Source organism: Perognathus longimembris, chromosome 21 (genome assembly GCF_023159225.1).
Source record: "Perognathus longimembris pacificus isolate PPM17 chromosome 21, ASM2315922v1, whole genome shotgun sequence".
NCBI lineage: Eukaryota > Metazoa > Chordata > Mammalia > Rodentia > Heteromyidae > Perognathus > Perognathus longimembris.
Window position 1 is genome coordinate 13,844,342 of NC_063181.1, and position 22,201 is coordinate 13,866,542.

The 22,201-nt window shown below is 37.2% G+C and overlaps 1 pseudogene; it reads right to left on the reverse strand.

Moving 5' to 3' along the window:
• Positions 1 to 15,545: 15,545 nt before the first annotated feature.
• Positions 15,546 to 18,739, reverse strand: LOC125339588 (annotated as a pseudogene).
• Positions 18,740 to 22,201: the final 3,462 nt, after the last annotated feature.

Genomic DNA, 22,201 nt, shown 5'->3' on the forward strand with positions numbered 1-22,201 from the left:
TTAGAAAATGAAATTAAGGAAAATAAATATATCATGCTTGATCGTTTATTTTTGTATTCACATTTTATTAATACAACTTTTCTTTGTATTACTTCATGACTTGAACTGACATACTTTTATAATTATTTTCAACTGTCAGAATTTAACAACTTAAGGATTGTTTGGAAATCATTGTTGCAGGATCTGGTAGAGCAACAATTTTATTTCTATGTAAATGTGCCTTCCACAACAGATCATGCCTAGCTAATTTATGCCTTAGGAATGCCGATAGTATTTAAATATATATTGTATATATCTAGAGTACATTAGAGTTATACTATGAATGGAGAGCAGATTAAATAAAGTGAGGGAAATGTTTTGGTTCACAGAAATCAGTGATATTAACTAACTGAACAGTAAGTCATGAGCCAATCAGTAAAATGGTAACTTGTATCACAAATACTCCAGTCCAGGAGGTGTTAGTCACCACAGTGGAGATTAATTTGCTCCCACATGTATTTTCAGATTCAGAACCACAACTGATTCAAAATGAAGCCGCGTTCCTGTGGGGAGAGGTTCTAGGACACTCTCGCCAGTGTGGGGTTGAAGATCACTTCTGGCAGCACCTACACCTCTAGAAAAGTTTAAACAACACAGTATGTTAGAAAGAAAATGGAACATCACTCTAATGATTAATCTCAGTGAACCAAATTTGTATGATCTGAATGTGAATAGTACTATAAAGCTTACAACATGAACCCTGAAAGTCCTTAGATGTGTTTAATGTGCTGTAGTTTACAACATAGTTATCATCTACTCTTCTAAGCATCTATTCTAATGACATCCATCACTCTACAATCACTTATATTAAAAAAAATAAAACTATATGGTCTCCCTCATAGGGAATAATTAGCACAGGTTTAGGTTAGTCAAAGCAGAGGATCACAGGAGCCCAATAGCTACACCCTTATAAACACATAAGATGATGCTAAGTGAAATGAACTCCATGTTATGGAAGTGACTGTTATATCACTGTTGTCATTACTTTCAACATGCGATGTGAAACCGTAGCTTCTATTATTGATGCTCCTCTTGTATCTCCTTCCTGTGGTTGTACCTGCACTATCTCTGTATCTTATCTGAGTACATCGGAAACTGTGTATACTGGTATTAGAACTAGGAAACTGAAAGGGAATACCAAAATCGAGAGACACAGGGTAAAAAGACAAACGACTACAAAAGCAATACTTGCAAAACTGTTTGGTGTAAATCAACTGAACAACTCACAAGGGGGAAAGGGAAAGGGGAGGGGGAGGGGGAATGAGGGAGGAGGTAACAAACAGTACAAGAAATGTATCCAATGCCTAACGTATGAAAATGTATCCTCTCTGTACATCAGTTTGACAATAAAAAATAAATAAATAAATAAGACACATAGATAAAAACTAAAAAAAGACAGATAAAAGTAAAACTATCAATACAGACCACCAAGTTGTATCAAGATCTCACATTTTATTAACAAGGATTTTTATTATTTATTTTATCAAAATAAATGGGGCCATAAATCTTAATAAAAACAAGATTTCTAGCTTCTTCATGGACAACAGAAAGCTTGAGAAAGCTCTTCCTTCTCCAATAACAAGGAACAAAGCCAAATTCAAAATTATAACTTTGTGTGAGCCCGCCAGCACAAATGTCAGAAGTCAGCCATGTAAGTCTATCAAAGGAACAGATGGCAGGTGATGGGTAAACTTCCAGGTAAATCTCGATCCCTCAGGAGAGGACCAAACGGACTTGCCCATAACACAAGCATGAAGACAACTTCGGGGAAAAGATTAGAAAGTTTAAATGGTTGGAGAATGGCTCATGACTGGATAAGGAGTCCCTAGATCAATGAACAGAAAAGACATTGATTCTGCAATCCAAATCACTCTAAGATGATGCAGAAGAAACAGCTGAGAGTCGTGGTGGCACCGATAATACCAGCACTAGGGAGGCTGAAGCAGAAGGATCTCAAGTGTGAGGCTAGCATGGGACACTTAAACTGGCTTTCATATTTGGAGGAGATTTAGAGTCTAAAAGTTTGGGCGAAAATGAGAGATAAGTTCATACAACCTAAGCAAATTATTTGAAAACAATTATTAACTGCCAAGGGAGAATGCATCATAACATAGAAATTTAATTAGGAAATGCATTATGGTTCAGTTGAAACTATTTACATAGATAGGAGAATGTAACTGCAGAATATTGATTGAAGTCAAAATTGGTTTAGTCCTACGATTTAGAAAATCATGAAGAAATGGGGAGGGGCACAAGAGTGGGAAAATACTGTTGAAAATAATTACTTTGTAAACTGGAAATCAATGTGTGTGAGTGTGTGTGTAGAAGCTTATCAAAGAAAAAGCAGAGCCAGACATTTGTAAAAGTAATGCAGTTAGATTTTCATGAGAAATACACTATATGCAAGGGAGAAGCCAGCATGAACCCAACTTTGTTTTGCACATCTATAGCTGGGTATTTTAATGAGAGATGAACGATTTGGGAGGGAAAGAACAAAAAGCAGAATTGGTGCTGTGTCAGTGGCGTTATGTTTAGTGAGTGGCAAGTGTGGACATAAGACATTGTGGCCAGGAGACACGGGTTCTGTGTTCAGGGATTGGCTAGGAGAAACAGTAAATTCTTTTAGCAACTGTGATTTTTTTAAAAAGCAAACAGACAAATTAAAGAGGCTGGTGTCATCCTCAGGATACGTGTGTTTAGAAATCGTGTTACAAAGTATTCAGTCTTCAGAACCCGGCTCTGAGAAAATCATATAGTCAAAGTTAATCAGCGTCAGAAGTGAGGAAGCAAAGGCTGTAGTAGCTGTTTTCACAGCATAGTTTAAGTAAAAAAAAAAAATCGATTAATAAATGTTAAATCTCAAAACTGTGCAATGGCCACTTGTTAGGATAAAGAGATCAGGTCTTCTGCCCAACTCCCATGATCTCATGTTATCTTCCATTCTATTGGTCGGTCAGTGAGGAAGTCACAAACCTAACTGTTCTGAATCTGAGATGTTGATTTGTCTTTTACAAGTACTCGGCCTGCTCTGGGGTGTGGAGACCTCCTCCTCCTCCTCCTCCTCCCCCCCCTCCTCCTCCTCCCCCCCCCTCCTCCTCCTCCCCCCCTCCTCCTCCTCCCCTTCCTCCTCCTCCTCCCCCCTCCTCCTCCTCCTCCTCCTCCTCCTCCCCCTCCTCCTCCTTCTCCCCCTCCCCCTCCCCCTCCTCCTCCCCCTCTCCCTCCCTCTCCCCTCCTCCTCCCCCTCCTCCTCCCCCTCCTCCCCCTCGTCCCCCTCCCCCTCCTCTCTCTTTCACATCAGAGACTGCCAAAGTAACCAAGCTGGTTACTTTGGCTGATTACTTTGGTAGTAACTTGGGTACTCTGGGAGCCAGCCATGCATAACCCAGTTACTCAGTTGTTACCCATTACCCATTACCCAGGTGTTTGGCTCCAATTTTATTTTCTATTTTCAAAATTTCTCTAAGCTCGTTGGGCACAAAGTATTTCCATGTGGTTGTTTTATAAACCCCATTCAGCAATTATTCCCTGCATGCATTGCTCTTTTGGAGAGGATTGTATACCTTGTTTATTTATTTTTTATTAATTTATTGTCAAAGTGATGTACAGAGGGGTTACATTTTCTTATGTAAGGCACTGAGTACATTTAGCATCAAACTTACTACGTCCTTTCTCGTTTTTCTCTCACCTTTCCCCCTCTCAAATTCTGTCCCCCCAGTTGAATAGTTGGTTTACAGTATATTGTCATTTAAATATTGCTGTTGCACTGGTTCACCTTTTCCCCTTTGTCTCTCCATTTTGATGTTCCTCTTCCCTTTCCTAGTTCGGATAAACATATATACAATGCCCAGGGTACCAAATTCAGTTACAGTGACATCAGAGTTAAAACCATAAGATCACAATGACCCAATAGCTATGTACATATGAACATATAAGATGATGCTAAGCAAAATGAACTCCAAGTTATTGAAATTAGTGGTTTATCATTGTGGTTGTTATTTTCAACGTACCATGTCAAATTATACCTTATCTATTTTTTCATGCATTTTTTTTGTTATTATAAAGGTCATGTTCAGTGGGATTATAGTTACTTAAGTTAGGTAATGAGTACATTTCACTTTGGCTAATATCATCCTTTTCCTCCATCTCTCCCAGTTTTCCCATCCTGTCCCCACTCACAAGATGTACAGTGCATTTTTAACACTGCTCCTTGTGTTTACCCTGAGTCCCACCATTTCTGTGCTCCCTTTGCATTCCCAAAGACAGATAAATGAACAAATAAAACAAAAATACCAATCAAGGGAAAAAAACCACTCGTGTTTCTATTCTCTGGAGTTCCTTTTGATAAATATTGTTCTGTATGATCTGGTGCACATAGGTGGTATGCCTTTGTGTCCCTCAAAGAATATCCTCTCTCTTAGAAAAAAATCCCAACAGAAGAGTTGTGTGTAGATGCAGCAATCACCCATTTAAAACCCTGACACAACATAGTGAGATTTGGCCTTAGAAAATGACATAAAACAAAAGGGTCTTTTTTTCTGAATAATTACTTATTTACTGTCAAAGTGATGTGCAGAGGGGTTACGGTTTCATATGTAAGGCAGTGAGTACATTTCTTGTACAATTTTTTACCTCCTCCCTCATTTCCCCCCTTCCCCTTCCCTCTTTTCCTTTCCCCCTGGTGAGTTGTACAGTTGGTTTATACCAAATGGTTTTGTAAGTATTGCTTTTGGAGTTGTTTGTTTTTTATCTGTTCTTTCATGGAAAAGAGCTAAGGCAATCTTATTGAAACATAAAATTACACAAACACTACTAGTCTTCTCCTTCACTTCTTCCTTCTCATTCTCTTTTTTTAATATACTTCATGAGGCTACATCAATTAATTGGGAAGTTTGATAGAATTTTTTTCTTTTAAAAATAAGATTTCCCCACTACTGCCTGCGGTTTACTTTTCCTTCCATTAAAAGTTAGATGAGACCAATTTGCTTCCAGGATATTAAAGCTACTCTATGTAAAATCAGGAGCCCAATGAAATGATCAGCTTTGTGGTGGAAAATTCCATGTAGAAGAAACAGAGAAGCATAAACCTCATTTTTTGGAAGGTGTTCATGTAAAAGGCTCAACTGAGGTTCTGCTTGCAGAATTCTTTGCCTTTCTTTTTCCTGTGCATATTCTTACACTTTACTTTCAAATTACCACAGCCTACACATACAAAGCAGCCAAGCCGAGAGGGAATAAGCAAGCACAGTTCTATAGCAAGGCTGCCTTCCCACTCAAGCCACTAACTGCTTATGCTGTATTTTGGAAGCCATAGTAGAATGAAAGTGAATGTGCAAGCTTCAGAAAACATGATTGCTATTATTATTAGCACCAGAATCATATAAAGCATCCTAAAGCTTGATAGGAAATCTCAGAGATTGCAGTTGAGTTGATTGAAGACCTCAGAGGAAAACTGGGTAAAAGTAAAATAAAATCGAAAACTAGATAATCCACAGAGTCAAAGAAAATATTGTTTGTGCTTGAGTTATTTTTCATAAAGTTTTTGAGTTTATCCCACTGACCTGGGCCCTGGTCTTCATTATTATTCTTCATACAGCTAGGATGACAAGCATGACCAAACACAATTAGCTATTGATTTGAGGTAAGGGTTCACTCACTTCCTGTATTAGCCTGGAACTGTAGTCCTCTCTGCAATCCTTCTATCTCCCCCTTCCAAGTAACTGTGATTGCAAACATGTGCCACTTCGTCTGCACCCATTTTACCATTCTGAGTGGGTTTTATTCGGCTATTTTCATACATGCCCACAATTTACATGAATTATATTTGCCTCTCCTTTCCCTTTACCACTTCCTGTTGCTTCCCCTGCCACATTCTTCCCTTTACTTTCATGTCATATTTGATTAAAATTCAGTTTTTAATCCGGGTACCTCACATAAGAGAACACATGTGACACTTGTCTTTTTTAAGTTTTACTCATCTTGGTCAGCATGATGATCTCTCATCCCTTCCCATTTCCTGAAATAGACATCATTCCATTCTTTTTTCATGACCAAATAGTATTTCATTGTGTACATATACTATATATTTTTTCTTTCTGTAACTGCTATTGGGTTTTTATAGTTGTTGTTGATGATGATGATGATGATGATGATGATGAAGAACTTGCCTTTATAGCCACTCTCGGTGACCAGCTCACAACGTTTGACTATTTCCTTATTAACATGTTTTGATGAATATCTGTAATACAAGGCTGAGATGTAACCTTCCCTCCTTTCATCCCTTCTTCCCTCCCTTCCTTCCTTTCTTGTTATGGAGGAATATGAGCCATGCATAAGGCAAGCAGGTAATCAAAGCATCTAAAAGTAGCCCCAAGCCAATGGCAGAGGATTTCCTGGACAATAATCACTTTTCCCTTCTCTATGGGGTTATTTCAAGTCATTTCCTAGATGTTTATAAGAGTTCCTCTGAGACACTGAACACCCCTTACATGAGGGATAACAGGATTGACAAAGACTGCCTTCTGGCTTTCTTCTCTTCCCTTGTCACTGTCCAGTTTTTCTGATCACCTTTATTTACTCACAAATATCTTCTTCTGTGTTGTAATCTATTATTGAGAACAGCACAAAAAAAGAAAGGTCATGTTAGGGCATTCTAGTCATGTGACCATTAGCTAGCTGGGAAACCTAAGAAAGAAGTTGTTGGGGATTCACACTGCCCTTCCCCCAGCCCTGGGCAGGGAGGGAGCCCCTCCCACCTTCCAGCCTTAACAGAAAGAGAAGCCCCCAGCCCCCGGGGTCCAACATGTGCATGCCATCATGGTGGGGACTTCTACAGAGACCCAGCTCTTGGGGGGCTGTAGCCCCCACCCATAGAGGAAGTTCGTTACATCACGGTGATGAACATGATCTTTAGCCTATGACTGGCCCTTTGGCTAGTCCCCCTCCTTTCCCGCCATTACAGCTATATAAACCCCCTCCCAATTAAATCCTGTGAGACCCGTTCAACCATCAGGCTGTCTCCCCTGAATTTTCTTCCTGCATATGACAGGTGAGGGGCCATTATGGGGAAGGGGATTTCGGCATTTCTCCTTAACTCAGCAAAGTCCACAAAGATATGCCTTACTCCTTCTGCCGGTGGAAGGGGTGGGGCTGAGTGTCTTTCATAGTTTAGAATTTGGGCATCTCCCCTGGAGAAGTGGGGAGAGGGGGTCCAGACCCCCCACCCACACACAAGAAGTGTAATTTGAGAATTACTTCTGGATTTGGTAAGTGGATAATTTAATGAAAGATAATAGCATGGTGGATTTTACACAACTTGCTTTATCTACCCAATGAGCATATCAATGTGGAATCCAAATATCTTAGTATTAAACATCTTTCTCAGACTCTGTCATGCTGTATTTTATATGTGGCTAACCTTTGTCAAAATCCTTGTAGCCATTGCAATTCCAACCCAAGGGAAAGAAGTTGGGTGTCATGGTGTGCCCATCTTCCTAATTATAATGTAAACTATAAGATGAGTGAATCCAGGCACAGACCTTCACAAAAACTTGAGACCTTATCTTAAACATAATCAGTGCAAAAGTGTGCTAAGGGGATGGGTTGGCAGCAGAACACCTTCCTATTAAGTGTGTATCCCAACTTCAAGCAGTATCACCCAACAGAAAAGATACCCAGATCAAACAATGTTTGATAAAACAATCTCAAGTTCTTAAGAGCATCACATTTATCAGTGCTATCCAAAGCTGGCATAAAGAAGATTCTTGGAGTGGCAGGGCTCATAGCCACAAAACATCAGACTGTACGTGATCTTATAAGTCTTTCTTAGACACATACTGTCAGTGCACAGGACACTTTGGGAAATGCTGGATTTGCTTTGTATCTGACTTCTAACCTGATTTGTTGAATGGAAACCTCTTTCTACAACTACTTGAAGATATTAAATTCATTATTTATAAAAGAAGAACTTTGAAAAAAGTAAAATGGTGATTAAAAAGTAAGTTTATATTTGGAGTCACATAAATCCTGTTTAACATGTAAAAATAATGTTCTGGTCAAAAGTCAGAGTGGATTTATTTTCCTGAGACAGATATAAGGCTCTCTTGCTGGTGTTAATTGTGTCTTGCCAACAACTTGAAAGAAATACAACAACCAACTGTTCTCCTTCTCTCTGTGAATATTTTTTATAAGAACAAATCAATCAAATATTCACATTATATAGCACCCATATCATCCCTAGCCTTGGAAATGGTCCTTTCAAAACCCCACCTTGAACCATAACTTTTGAAAGGTGGTAAAAATATGTGTTCTTTTCACCACTGAAATTCAGCCTCATTTTTCTTTTTTTTTGGGGGGGGGGTTCTTATCATTTCTCTTTAACAAAAGCTATCAGATGGCTTATTATATCCCTGGAAACATGTTAGATAAACAGCATTGTGTATGAGTAGCAAAACTGAAGCATCAGCATCAAACTGAGCAATATTGATGATCTAGAGCTTCTCATGGAGATTAGGCATGCACTGGATATTATCTATACTCATGTACAGCCACATGTGTGTTTCTCAGGGCCATGTAGTACATGCTTTCTCTTACCTGCTCCTTGTCTCAAATTCTTCCTCTTTGTCTCACATCCTGATTCCTGCCACCAGGACAGTATGCTGTTGTGATGGTGTAGGACAATTTTGGAACATTTAATAATATAGAGAAAAGACACAATTAAGAAATCACTTTATTTTATTTTTTGCAGAGCTGAAGACTTAACTCAGGGCCTTACAACCTGTGAGGCAAGTGCTCTTCCACTGAGCTAAAACCGCAACCCCAAGAATCACATTTCTTAAAGAATTATATATGTTACTAACATATGAATCATATGCAAATAAATGTAATAATGGGTATAGCCTGCGAAACCTTCTTAGAAAAGCCATGACTACTTTATTTCAACATCTACTACCATATGCCTAACCATAAATCAGCCACTTTAACTTTCCTTAATGTCAGTTTTCATAAATATAAGTTGAGAATATGACATTTTAATACACATTTGACAAAGTTATGGACACAGTAGAATGAAAAATAGACCCACTCAGGAGTTAAATATTAGTAAGGCAATAAAGAAAGAATTGTAGTACTGTGACAGAGACCTCCAAATAATGGTGTTTATTTCTTTATTTGTCACAGTTCTCCTTATTTTTCAATTTACATTTTACTCTGAGATGCTACCAAAATCATGGCATGAAAGGAAGCATAGATCTTCAACCTGCATTGAGGTCATTTTTCGGTGTGGGAATTCATAATCCACCTGCCAAGTGCAGGTTTATTCAGTGAGCTAGGAAACAAGTCCCATGTATCTTTTTTGATTGCATACAGTGAATCATGTTGTTCTTCTGAGTTGTAGCAGACTGATTTTTTATCAAGTTGGACAAGCAAGAAGACCTGTGCACAGAGTCATGCTACAGGCATTGGTAGAAGTAGTGATGGAGGGGAGCAGTCTTTGTAATATGGTTCACTCTGCAGTGGGTAGCTTAGCTTCCTTGAAAGCATGAGGATTCACATATGCACTGGACCACTGTGAAAGCAAGGTTTCCAATCGTGGTACAGGATAACAGGATTGAAATCAAGATGTGTACATACAGTCTTGAAGGGGGTAACTTTGATGAATTGACAAGTGTATCAATTTACTGAAATTTCTTCCCATTTCTATCAGATGCTAAAATTTAATGAAATATTCTTAAAGAGCCTGTAAAAATAGCCTGCCAAAATTTGAGACTTATGGCTCATGCTTGTAATACTAGCTCCAGGAGGCTGAGATCTGAGGATTGCTTGCATTGCAAAGCTAGTCTGGGAAGGAAAGTCTGTGAAACTCTTATCTCCAATTAACCATCTAAATGCTTTGATTCAAGTGATAGGTAGAGAGCACTAGCATTAAGCAAAAAAGTTTAGAGATAGAACCCAGGACCTCAATTCAACACTTGCAACTGGCACACATACACATGTGCACGCTTACCCGTGCGCACACACACACACAAACCAAAGGATGAATTTGTAAATCTGTATTCAACTCTGGGAATAAACCATTAAATATCCAAATCATATGAGGTCATAGTAGAAAACAAAGGAGGTAGGATTTTTTTTTACATCAAAGATTTTTTAAAATTCCATTTATACAGTCTTTTAATGTTATTGTTCCAGTCCTGGGCTTGAATTTAGAGCCTGGGCTCTGTCCTTGAGCTTTAGTGCTCACAGCTAACACTCTACCACTTGAGCCACAGCTCCACTTTTGGATTGTGTGTGTGTATGTATGTGGTTAATCAGGGAAAAGAACCTCATGGACATTTCTACCTGTGCTGACTTTGAACTGTGGTCCTCGGATCTCGTCCTCTTGAGTAGCTTGGATTACAGGAGTGAGCCATCAGCACCCTTGTACAATGACATTTAAATTTGCACTTCTATAAATTACAGATGAGAATAATTTAGTAATTTGTATCAGCTATGTTTCCATTTCCTCTCAGTAGAAATAACTTCATCATAGGTCAGAATTCTTGGTGTTCTGGGGAATATTAAAGTGCAAAGTAGCTCATACATTTGGAATTTATGAGCTGTGACACTAGTTACTTAAATTCATTATGGAAAGTAAATTTCCATGAATTTCCATGTGTTTACAACAAAATTGGGTTTTGATTGACATCTCTTAGTATGAAAGTAACTTATCACTTTTATTCATTGAATTTGGTTATAATATACCTAACCCACCCTAGGAAAGAAAACACTTTAAATTATATCAACTCAAAGTCCAAAACTGGATATTTCTTCTTTTTTGATTAACATAAAGTAACTTTTATCATAGGACAAATTTTCCTGGAACAAACTCATTGTTTCTTTTAAAAGCAATATTTCTTAGTTACTATGAAAATCCATAAACCCTATTTCCAAATTTCCACATTCAAAACATACATTTCTAATACTGTTTTTAGTGAATAAATCATGTAAACTGGAAGCTTTTATTTCCATGCTATACTTTGTAATATTGAAAAGAATCATCAACTCTTTGCATGAAGCAAAGAAAAAATAAAAGCTTTGGCTATGGGGAGCCATTTATGCACAGTCAGAATATGAAAGGACAAACGTGGAACTATTATAAACCTAAAAAGAAAAAAAAACTATATTAGTTCTAATGGGTTTTGGATTGCCATTTGCAATATTCTTGCTTTACATTTTCCTCTTAATGTAAATGCTGCTTTCTCAAGAAGGACACTTGCATAACTCTCAGCAATAATAAGAATGTTATATCCAATAATTGCTTAACATAAGCTCCCAGACTAACAGAATTGAATTTTGGTTTCTAATATGACTAATGTATGCTAATATGATTTAAATTACAGAGTACTGGAAAAAAGTTTGATTTTTATGCTTCTGGAAAAACTATTGATCTTAATTTCACTGAATGAATTATTGCTGTGTTCTAAAAATCCTGTACCTAAGGTGTTTATTTTTGGAATAGATTTTGTTAAAGAGGGAACTAGTCCAATATAATATTTTAAAGTGGTATTTTCAAACACATTTGCTGTATCTGTGATATATAATTGCCCACACTTTGCTGATTTAGTATTTCAATTGAGGAATTGGGAATTTGATTCTATTTAGAACTGCATTTCTCGTATTTTAAGCTATCCATGTTTGACAGTTTCCATCTTCTGATATAAACTTTTAAAAATATCAATGTTCTTTTAAAAATAATTACTAACAATTATCCCATTTATCCTTTCAATGAAATCTTCCTGAATTATATAATAGGAAAACAAAATTACCCAAGCCTCCAAAGACATTCCAGAACTTCTTTCATGGCACGCCAAGGCATAGCATAATCTAACTCACAGAGAAGTTTTACTTCGTTTATATTTAAGCCCTTTATACTCCAACCTGAACTCATGGTCCCTCGTTTTATAGATATTAGTAGTAGCTGTCCACCAGCCTTTTGTGTAATAATCTTTGAGTATTTGTCTTTCTTCTGTTAAATTTCCACCAATAAACGTGAATTTATAATTCCCTGGTGGAGCACCTGAGGTGCTGTTAAAATAATAGCATTTTCTACATATACAGTAGAAAATACTTGCCTTCAAACTTGTTTTTACCACCATTGACAACATTTTATTACACTGAGGAATTTTGTCATACACATAGTAACTATGTAATTTTACCTTAAATGTAATAACTGGTAAGCCTTTAATAGTTTTGTGGGACACTTGTTTGTTTCCTTTCTATCTACTGATTGTCTTTTTTTCCTATTCATAATTTTAGGAGTTCCTTCCAATCCTATCCCTGCCATGCATTGTGGGTAAGATGGACTCCAGTATTAACTTGATGTTGATCCAGAAGAGTTCAGTTCATTCATCATTTTATTGTCGACCAGCCTATGTCACTGCGGAAGCATTAAGAAAATGGTGGAAGTTGCTACAAGGTTCATCTCAGCCCAGTGATACACAGGAATATATTTGCCTGGGATATTGAATTTTTGAAAAATGTTTTCTCTGTACTTACTAATAAAATGTGAACTCATGATCTCTTTTGTGAAAGGTAAAAGGTGAGCAGATACAATAGAGCCTATACTATTGTTATTCAGAGAATAACCATCGTAGAAATGAAGTTCATGAAAAGAGGAACAGAATCTTGAGGAAACATTCAAGAAGCACCCAGGAGAGGTGCACAGAATCAGGCTTGTTCTTGCACTGTCCTGTAACTGAATATACATAATCATAGCTTTATTTACTTAAATTATGCCTATATTAATAGTCTTGTTTGTTTTAATTGCTTTTTCTAATTTGAAAAAGATTAAGTCGTGAAATATTAGCTAAGCTTTTCTGGCTTCCAGAAAAGTTTGATTGATAACAAGGGCCATTTGTTGCTTGAGAGTAATAAATAAATATATATTTTAAAGATTTGATGCCTTCTCAACATTAATAAATGATGCTAGTATTCTTTATTATGGGAGAGCATGGTTTTATCTCTTCTAGTCACAAATCCTAAAAATAATAAGTAATTATGATTGAATTATTCACAAGAACTCAGCTCCCTCTCCCTTGGCAAAACCTGCCAATCTCAAATTATGGGATGTGCTAAAGACCTTTATATGATTAGATGCAAATAAGGAAGCAATTAAGTCATTATTCATTAGTGCTAATGAGCAAGTTATTCAGGCTTTTTCTCAAGTAAAGGAAAACAAGTGCTGTAGAAAGAGTGACTGCAATGCAGTTCAGAATCATAAGCACCAGTCATGCCTGTGTGATGAGCGAGACCAAGGATCACAGGTTCCCAATGCTACCAATGGCAACATTATATGACTCTATAGATATTTTAAAGAAAAGGTCTTGAGAGTCAAGTTTGCTTTTCTTTCTAAGTTCTTACATTCAACATATCATTTTATATTTTACGGCTTCCTTGTCATTATTCTTTTAAACTTGTATTACACTCCAACTGCACCTTCCTTTTTTTTTTTTTTAACAAAAGCCTAAAGGAACTTTTCATATGGGCACTTACGGCTCATGTCTGTAATCCTAGCTACTTGGGAGGCTGAGATCATAGGATCTTGGTTCAAAGCAACCAAAGCAGACAAGGAAAAAAATTATTTTCTTCAATTAACCAGTAAAAATGTTGGAAGTAGAGATATGGCTTGAGCAAGAATGCTGGCAACAGAGTTCAAGTACCAGTATTTAGAAAAATTTTAAAAATTGCCTTTATAAGCTAGAGATATGCTCTCTCAACTCTCCCTGGAAAGCACCACCCATCACACACACACACACACACACACACACACACACACACACACACACACGCACACACACACGCACGCACACACACAATTTCTTTGCCTCTCTTAAAATAATGTTCTATAAGGTAAAGTTGTCCAATTTGCTGATGGATGTGCTAATCAGCCTTTAGGGTTGTTTTTATTTTATATGGTGTTAATTTATATTATTCATTCATTTGTTTACTTGGCCAACATCATGTCCTCTGCCACAGATAATGTTTTTAGTACTGTGAATAAATCACAAATAAGAAACTTCCAGTTATTTGCAACAATTTATTAATCTATCTCCCATGAAAACATTCTGGATGGGGTTTTAATGTGTTACCTAAAACTAGGTTGTAAGATTATTGAACTGAAGTGAGAATATTTGCATATCATTTGCATGCATGTAGCAAAATGTGGAGGATTGTATTGGAAAAGTATTGGAAGGGTAGGAAGTATTGGATCTGAAGAAAAATGTGGGATTTATGGCTGCTAAGAGAAATGATGCATAAGAAACACTTTGATGTTCTATGATGAAAGGCATGCTTTGTAGCTTGAACTCTAGGTGATAAGCTCTAACAGGGAAGTTCTTCTTTCAAAAAAATGTCCTGTTCTGTAGTTCTATATTCCTTCCAAAAAATGGTTTCCATCTTGAGAGTGCCAAAACCAAAGAAAAAATGTTTTCAAGGCTAAATAAAAATTCTCATGTAGTATCTAACTCAGGCCATTATCATGTTTTCTTGCATGACTGTGAGTAATGGCTTTCCAAAAGCATATCACTCAATTCTGGTGTGGGAAACATAATAGGGAATTATCAGTAGAGTTTTGGATAATGCCTGTGTTCATAGTTTTATTCTACTTTTATTCTGTTTGAAGTTCATCTTTAAAATTAGCAATCACAACTCTCAAGATTCTCCCATCTTTTATATTTCTGTAGCTCTGTTTCAAAAGTAAAAATTGAATCACATTCTATATGGACCCTTAAGTTACTCTCAGTTCTCCAACATAAGAATATCTAGAACAACATGGAATTGCTTCTATAACTGTGGGAACTCAGACATAAGTAAATTTAGTTCTTTTCTTTAGTGACTTTAAAAAATACTCATGAGCTTTGTAATATGCTTTATATAGTCATATTTTTTTTCCAATCATGTTCTCTTTGTAGTTCTTTTCCATTTTAATTGAGAGTATTTTTCACACTAATAGATCATGTTCCTGCATACACACACTAATATTCCCAATTTCTCCATAGTGTGCTTACATAAATACTCCATATTAATATTAACTTGTTATATCTCTCTAGTCTGTGTATTTTTTTAATTTTTTTTACAGGTTATAAACACAACTTTTATTAGAAAGGTTATACATAACATAGCATCAACTATTTTCTTTTCTTTTCTTTTTTTTTTTTTTTTTTTGCCAGTCCTGGGCCTTGGACTCAGGGCCTGAGCACTGTCCCTGGCTTCTTCCCACTCAAGGCTAGCACTCTGCCACTTGAGCCACAGCGCCACTTCTGGCTGTTTTCTGTATATGTGGTGCTGGGGAATCGAACCTAGGGCCTCGTGTATCCGAGGCAGGCACTCTTGCCGCTAGGCTATATCCCCAGCCCCAGCATCAACTATTTTCAAGAACAATATTAAACCCAAAAAAGTAACAAAAACCAGACTAACAAAATGTATAACAAGAAACTAATCTATAATCAAATATTCAGTTATCTACAATGTCTTTTTACAAGGGGAAAACCCATGGTTTACAGGCACATTTTATTGAAAATAAAACTTCAATAGCAATTTTAAACAATTACCATTCTTAAACTGAATTATTTAAACAGTAATTACGAGTTCACAAATTCAAAATATTTCACACAATTTTAAATTACTGGGTATACACGGAAGTCTGAATTTTAAATGGGATTTCTTTTCCCACAAAAGTGCCAACACTGAAGCTAGAACTTTTAGGATGATTTTGCCCTAAAAGTTAAGTTGTATTTTGATAATTATAATAGTCATATAATTTGTGGTACTATTTGGCCTGTTAATAATAAAGATTTTATCTGGATGTGTTTTTCTTTACTTAAATTATAGGAAACCGAATACAGGATTTCAGTCACAGAGCAATAAAAGAATTTCAAACACAGAAGTGTGCAGCACTGGAAAGAGATGGGTACTAACAGTTATAATAAATATCAGAGAAGCCATTAGTTTTTACAGCATTGTTTGCTTTAAAGGTTAAATCAACCTGTTTAATTTTCCATCAGTATGCCCTTTTGGGGTCTTATATTTTGATGATATGAATACTCAAAACATCTTTAAATCCAGTATAGCTCCTGGAAAGTCAGAAATGCTTTAACAATCCTTCTACTTTACCTAGTCCATTTTTACTTATTTTGGAGCATCACTAAACCAACAGAGTTTAAGACAGCAAAATTTATCATAAAAGGCTAAATGGAATGATTGGCAAACCAGAATTGAGATCTATTTTTTGGTAGCCAAAGAAGGTCAGTCAGGCACAATTGAAATTTACATACTTGTGTTCCTTAGGGAACTACATCTTGAAAATCCCAAGACAACAATCTTTCTAATGTTTCAGGTATGATGCCCAAGCCCTGGATTAATCAGACTGTTGCTTTTACTGATAGGAAGAGACTATAGTCTCTTTCTGTCAAAAGGACAGACACCATAGTTTCTAATTCAATTGTCAGGTATTTGCTTGGAGAGGCTTTCCTTTTCAACATAGTAACTGAAAATTAAGATAAAAAGTAATCACTTTTGACTGATTTTCAGTATTATTTAGTGCATCAATATTGCACACCTCTGTTCTGAAAGTAGTTAAAATAATCTTCTGAGTTTTAGTCCCTGTAAGCAGTTTCCTTTAACAATGAAATGGGCAAATAAAAAATTACTGGAAAAAAAAAAGAAAATGCAGAGGTTTTATACAGACAAAAATCTAACAATTTTCTTAAAGGGTTCTGTGTGCCCTACACATGGGGGCAATTTGTATTCACTAGTGTATGAATACTAACTCCTCAAATAATATGGAACCTCGGTCCAGGTGTTGCAATGATATCACTGTATGGCTCCTCCTGTGACAGCTAATAGCCTGCTGCTTTTTAAGAACCAAAAAGCTGTAGAATTTCGCTGCAGCCTGCTTTCGGTTTGTGTTTGGACATAATTCAAGCAAACTGATCGATTCAGCTCCACTTTTAGCAAGGGCTCGCTGAAGGCCATGGAGCATCTGCTAAGTCCTTTTGTTCCATCTTCTCTCTTCTTGATCCTGATCATCCCCTGCAGCATCTTCATCTTCCTCCTCTTCCTCTTCCTCTTTCTCCTTCTCTTTCTCTGGCAGAAGTTCTAACTCTGGTATTAGTTGACAGATATTAGGAGGTTCTTCTGGGGGAAGTTCTACAGGTGGTATTTCCATCTGTTCTACCAGCTGAGGAGGCATCACTGGCTCTGGGTCAATTTGTTCATCGTTTCGCTTCACTCCCTGAGGTGGAGGTGGGGGCGTGGCTGAGTCATCCAAGTTTGTTCTACTAGCCTCCACAATTGACTCTTGGAGGCGGTGTGGCTCCTCCAATATGGGCTCATCGATAACACCACGCTGCTGCTGCTGTTGCTCTTCTCTAGGAACCTCTGGATTTTCAAATTCTTTGAGGAACTCATCCAAATTATCTGCCTCTCCTTTCCTTCTTTTTCTAAGGTCTTCCGGTACAAGTGGTGTAAGACAGCGTGTAAAGAGCTTCAGTAGTCTGTTATTCCATAAAGGCTGAGCAGGTAAAGAGAAAAGTTTTTCCACTCCTCCTGTCTCTTTCCACATCATTAATTTCTTGGTGGGTGGTGCCAGATCCAAAGTCGTAACAATATCAGAATAATCACTAAGCTGGGCTCGAATGGTCTTGCTATCTAACTCTTTGACACTGTCAACAATTAGCTTCCTCTTCCTCTTGGCTTTTGTTTCTTTCACAGTTATATCAGTGGGCTCCAAAGCAAATGCTTCTTCCTCATTTGGAACAAGTGGTGTTTGATCAGTCATAGCTGGCATTGGTTCAACGGGATCTACAGAATCAGGACTATCAGGCCCACCCATGGATACGTTAACATCCTCATCCATATCATCATGAGCAGGCTGTTCTGGCAACATTACTCCTGTCTCTGAGAGGGCAGGGGGATCATCAAAGATGCCACCATCATTACTAATCAGTTTGTCATCTAATATTCCACCATCATTTCCTTCTCCAAAATTATCATCCTTATACTGGTCTTCATATTCTAGATGGTTAATTTTCTCATTCAGATTGCTGGTACTCTGTTCAGGTTCTAAGAGGGGGTTAGAAGCACTAGTGCTTACTAACATGTCGTCATCCCCAAAAGCACTGCCTTCTCTCATGATTTCACGATCATCCATTCCAAAGTCACCAAAAATCATTTTCTTGTGGGATACTGATGTCCCCAACTTCTTCTCTCATGGTTATCTCTTCCACTCTGCTCTGGTTCAGGCTGAACTGCTGGGCTACATCGATGTCATCTAAGTCTGGCAATGGATGATCAAAATCGTGAAATTCTTCAGGTAAAGTAATGGCATTGTAGGCTGCTTCTCGATTTCCCTCAGGCAGGTCAACAACACCTGGCCGAAAAGCCATCTTTATCTTAATGAATGCTTCATTACAGTCTGCAGGAAGGTATTTGGCTTTCCTGTGATAGATTCGAACTACTCCCAGTAAGAGATGTCCTGATGTTCGCAGTGCCATCTTGACCTTTGGTGAGATGATCCTTTCCACACTGCTTTCTAAATTACACTCGAACACGTGGGGTTTTGGTTAGCTTCTTATCCCAGTGGGCTGCCAGCCAAATTTTGGCCAGAGGCCCTCTTGTACTGAGAACAAAATGTGCGTAGAACATGGTTCTGGTTTTCTATGAAACGAGGAAACCTCCGAAAGCCCCGGGAACCGTTCCGACCCCGAGCGGCGAAGGTGCTGGCCCCGCCGGTGCGAGTCCGGCCGCCGGCGGGCGGTAGTCTGTGTATTTCATCTGATGAATTTACATTTGTTTCTGAATTTCATGAGATAAAAATATCTAATTTTTAAAATTTATACTTTTCCATTGCTGTTCTCCAGTGCTATGATTTTCTTTCTGTGGTATAGTTAACTGCTTTCTCTCTGGACATCGCTGTCCAATTGTCTTCTCTGTCATTTTGCTTAAAAAATGTGACAGGTTCACATATTTTATAAATAAAATAATAAAAAATGAACTTTGACATGCCTAATGCAATATTAAGAAAATTCTTGGCATATAAAAACCATTCAAAAAAGCCATTCAATATTAAAATCTTGCAGAATAAACTCCTAAGTGGTGCTCTTTATAAATTTTCATATCATGTCTCCATTTTCATACATTTCCTGTTAATAAGCCTCAGATTAAAGGTAAATAATAACGGCATTATTCTTTCTTAATTTTCACTTTTTAAATTATTCCTATTTTCCAGATATGTTAATGTTTAGTTTGCTTGGCTACCATGATAAGAAGTTATCCTCTACTGAAAAATAAAAGTTAAGTCCATATATTTGTGATGGACTTAATTTGAAAGTGTCAGTTATTAACTAGATATTATCATTGGCCTGCCTCCTGTACCACTGTGCTCTCAGTATCTACAAACATGAATAAATTAATGAAGAAAATCAGTAAATATAAGTGAGAGTAAAATGAAAACAATTTAAAACTGTTGCGCTTTTGCATAAATATTGCTATTTAAAAGCATATTTTATGTGACAAAGATCTAATAAAATGTGAGAACTGAAACAGTAGCATGCCTCAGAGCAAAGAGTTAAAAATAGCTCTGGTTTAAATCGCACATAATATAATCAAAAGCCTTGCTATTACCATGTTTTTACAAATGTTAATTATATCTTTGATTTGGATAAAAGGGTTAGCTAAAAATCTCCAGCTTATTTGTGAAGGAAACATTTTTTGAAAAACACAGACTCTTTAATAATAATTAGTAACCAGAGATGATAGTTATTGATTTAAATTACTAGAGTTAGCTGAAGTTATTCCATAGGAAATATTCATATATTCCAAATGTAAAAGAAGTTTCAAAACATCATCTATTCTATCTACAACATCAACAAGATAGATTTGAGAAAGCATAGGGGTGTTTCTCCAATTAGTAGTAGCATGTAGATTACAAAGGCAGCAAGGAGTAGAATTCTGAAAATAACTTGACTGGAGTTCCAGTCCATTAGCATTTGATGGGTGACATGAAGGAATCTCAGTAACTGACAAGTCAAATTATTATTCCCTGTAGACACGGATGTATTGACAGTATTGTTAGCAGGGTTCAGAAACTGGACATTGTTCAAGTAAATGCTCCATTTGAAATTTTTAGAGACTCTCCCTCTCCTGAAAGGAAATCCCAGATTGAAGTGTAATGTGCAGGTAACAACAAAACAAAAATCTCTGAAAATTATAGGTTGGAGTCTAGTTCATGGGGGGAAAATAAAATGAAGCATGCCAAGTCAGACATTCTAAATTTGGGACAGAGTTTGTCCAGTACAAGGAATAATAGGAAGAAAAGCTATCTTTATATGACTGAAAACTTCTAAAAAGTATTCAGAGAGTGGCAGTAGCAATGAACAACACTTTCATTCCATGACTATTTACATTATATTTTGTGAAGTTCAAAGCATAACTGAGCAATTGTGGCTAGTACATTAGTCCTTTAACTTTGAATATGATTCCATTATTATGTCATTGAAGAACAAATCACCATGATCATTGGAATTTCAAAGTGATTGCTGACTCAGAATTAGAAAACAGCTGTAAATTGCATGAGTTCTGAACATTTATAGCTGTCATTCTTTCTCCTTCTCTTGTAACACAGCCTTTTGCTTCATTCATTCATATAATAAGTATATTATATTTTCACTCTCAAACTTCCTTATCATTACCCCTACTCTATTCTGGGAGAAAAAAATAAACCAAACTCTCACTAAGTAAGTTCCTACTGAATTTGGTCCTTCACAGTCCTATACCCTTTGCACAATGAGTGCTGACATATGATTTGTTAAATAAATATATGAACTATGAGCTAGATCTTCCAACAGCTCTTTCATAAAGAGATCAAAGATCAACCTATGAAGATTTAGCCAGCCATTGTTAGATTTATCTGCTTCTTCACCTAAGATGTCATTGATTTTTTTCAGAGGTAGTATCATATAGTTATGAAGAGAGAAAAATAACCTGTAGTGGACATTGGTATTAAGGCTTCATGTGTGACTAATGTAAGTTTTGAATCACCACCTGGAAAGGAACACTGCTCAGAGAACAATCAACCATACCCTCCCAGGTTGTCCCCAAGATTCTGTGTCCATTCTCTGTCTCCAATAAACCACAAGTTCCTTTATTTCAAACACAGGTAGTGGTCTTCATCATAAACATCTTCACCTGCCTTCTGTGGATGAAACAAATGGTGGTGCTGTATGTATGTTTAAGATGTACTGTATGTATGTTTAAATAACTGCACTTCATATTATTAAGTCTCTCAACTTACAACCTAAAAAATGGGGATGGCGCATATGCCTGCCAGGGCAGGAGAAGAGTTCAATAAAGCAGCACCCATGGATTACCTTACACAAAACCTGGCTCACACAGACATTCAAAAGTAATCAGTGCTCTTTTTAAGATTTCTTCTTCTATTGGAGAATTTACTTTACTTATGCAGAAGAGTTCAAGTTGGGGGCAGACAAATTCCCAGAGAGGAAAGCTGGACTCCTGTGAAAATGGAGCCATGTAGCATGAGGGGGATGGGTGGGGTTGGGAAAGATGGGAATAAATGATGGAAGGGATGATATTGCCCCAGATACATGCATTGTATTCATAACTTGATACATTAAATTGAAACCCTTTTGTATAACTACATAAAGATAATGTATTTTTTTAAACAAACAAAACCAGAAGTCCACTCAGTAAGTTAAATTACATATGGGTCAAGAATGTAGAGAGGATTAGTAGGAATAAGTGGGTCCTATGCGATCCAGGCTGGTAGATGCAATAGAAGATGCACTGACAGATGCAGGGGTGCCTACACCTGTTGATATCTCTCTGCGTATGTGGAAGAGAATGCTGACTGAAGTTGCCAGATGGGTCAAGCCGGGCTCTGGTGGCTCATACCTGCGATCCTGGCTACACTAGAGGCTGAAATCAGAGGATCATGGCTCTTCAGTCAGCCTGTGTGGGAAAATCCATGCGACTCTTATCTCCAGTTAACCACCAGGTAACCGGAAGTGGCACTGGTTCAGAGACAGTGTCCAAACCTCAATCCAAGTTCAAGTTACACACAAAAAGTCCATTTACTAGGAGGGTCTCGTTGATAAATTGAGTCTCAATA